Source organism: Formica exsecta, unplaced genomic scaffold (genome assembly GCF_003651465.1).
Source record: "Formica exsecta isolate Colony F162 unplaced genomic scaffold, ASM365146v1 scaffold283, whole genome shotgun sequence".
Taxonomy (NCBI): domain Eukaryota; kingdom Metazoa; phylum Arthropoda; class Insecta; order Hymenoptera; family Formicidae; genus Formica; species Formica exsecta.
The window spans coordinates 274,267-276,079 of record NW_021850093.1 but is presented as its reverse complement, the minus strand read 5'-3'; the positions used below and the strand labels follow the sequence as shown (position 1 = coordinate 276,079).

The window sequence follows — 1,813 nt, the reverse complement described above, 5'->3', positions numbered from 1 at the left end:
ATTTTCAATTTCCGCTACCGACCGGAAATGGGCTATCCAAGCCAAAAGCCAAATTTTTTAAATGGAATATGTCACTTTTTATTACAGATTTGGATTTCCCGACGAAAAATAAGAAACTTTTGTCCCAAACATTTTTTTAAAATCCTTCCATTGACCTTGAAATGATACATGCTAACTCGTCTAGAAATGCAATTAAAGTTTATTTTTTCAAACTTTCAAGATTATTTCCAGATTATTAATAAAATTAACAATTTAATCTCTCATGTTAATAAAGTTTATTAATCATGTTACTATAATTTATCATTTTATAACCAAGTTATTAAAATAATAACAAATTTATTAAAATTGTTTGTTCATTTATGTAGATAAAATTGTTTATGTTTATGTGTAATTCGAATTTGCAATAAAAAGTGCCATGTTCTATTCAAAAAATTCGATTTTCAACTTCTGGATAGCCCATTTACGATCGGCATCAGAAATTGAAAATATCACCATACAATAGAACGTACCCAATTTAGTCATCAAAACTTGTGCGATTTTTGATCAAATCCACTTTTCTTTTTTTTAAAAGACCTGTGGGTGGTTAGAGACACCCTGTATATTTTAATTATTATGAAGAAATATAAAAAAATTCCAAGATTATATGTTAAAACGTATGTTTTAGTGTCTACTGTACATACATATATATGAGTAATTATTATATTTTATAAAAATTTCTGGAATAATGTTATACTGTATTATGATGCATTAAATTGTTTCGCATAATTCTAATAAATTTAAGCAATGTTTAAGATATAAGCTATTTTTCATGTAGATGTAATTTATTGTTAGAGCAAGAAATTATACCGTTATGAATACCACTAAAGCGGAATGAAAGTACTCACAACAAGTTTCTGTGGTGTAGTGGTTATCACATCCGCCTAACACGCGGAAGGTCCCCGGTTCAATCCCGGGCGGAAACATTTTTTTTTGTCAAAAACCAAATTATGATAAAAATATTAGATAGTAAAAAATAAAATGTTGGAAAAATAAAATAAAATAAAAATGTCTTTAAAAAAATGTTCTTAACATTTTTATTTTAACTTATAGTACTTGCACACAGATAACTCTTTACATACACATATTTTAATGAATAATTAAATGAGATCGTCGCCAAGCATTTCGTAAAATAAGATGAGTACTTTAAATATACATTTTTCTTACAAAATTCTAAAACTTTTTTGCATTGAAGCTTTTTTTGCGACCGTCCTCTCAAGTGTTGAATATTATAAATATGAATGAATACGATTGTTTGCGAAACAGCTGTATATGGGAAACATAATTTACAATGTTCTGTGCAGCGTTGACACGGTCCGATACATAATTTACTAATTATATCTGCGGCTGTAATTAGCATAATCTCAATCCCTTTCAGGAAACGGTTTGCCAATGTTCGCAGAGCGTTTCTGTAATTATATCCACTTAACACCCAATTCGATCCAAAAACATGTTTTTTTCGATTAGGTTAGTATGATAAACGCAATCTATAATCGAATTTATCATACTAATCTAACCTAATCCAACCCAACCCAAATTTATTTTTAAAACTGAAAATAGATTTAGATTATTAAAATTTTTTCGGGATGGGAGTGCAGGTGGAGGGGTTTCGCCCCTCCCCCGCTCACACGTAAATATTATAAACAGTTTTTTTTAATAAAAAAATAACAAATTATACAGCATACACATACTTTAATGTCAAATTTCAATTTATTATATTTTCCAAATCAATGCCCCACTTATTTCTTAAGAAGAATTACTCAGAAGAATTTTCCCT

General features: G+C 28.5%; 1 non-coding gene across 1 annotated transcript; it reads left to right on the top strand.

Annotated features, from left to right (window-relative positions):
- The first annotated feature begins 889 nt into the window (after positions 1-889).
- Trnav-aac lies at positions 890-962 on the top strand. The gene has a single exon. It is a non-coding gene; the product is annotated as a tRNA-Val (tRNA).
- Positions 963-1,813: the final 851 nt, after the last annotated feature.